The sequence below is a fragment of the Mandrillus leucophaeus genome, unplaced genomic scaffold, assembly GCF_000951045.1.
Source record: "Mandrillus leucophaeus isolate KB7577 unplaced genomic scaffold, Mleu.le_1.0 Scaffold622, whole genome shotgun sequence".
NCBI classification, from domain to species: Eukaryota; Metazoa; Chordata; class Mammalia; order Primates; family Cercopithecidae; genus Mandrillus; species Mandrillus leucophaeus.
The window spans coordinates 2,071,943-2,072,163 of NW_012106720.1; positions in this window are offsets into that span (position 1 = coordinate 2,071,943).

Below are 221 nucleotides of genomic sequence, written 5' to 3' on the forward strand. Positions count from 1 at the left end.
AAAAAAAAAAAAAAAAAAAAAAAGGGAGAGAGAAATTTCATGAGAAGAAGGCTGAAACCTTGTAGGTAGTGATGCAGGACTTTTCTTCTCAGTCACTTTGGAAGCTGGAGACCCCTGGCTGGCAACACCCAACCTGGGCCTTGCTCAGCCATGTTGGCATGCCCCAGCTCGCCCGTGTTATAGCTTGTACCTGCATTCAGCAGTTCCCAAGCTGTTTTTAT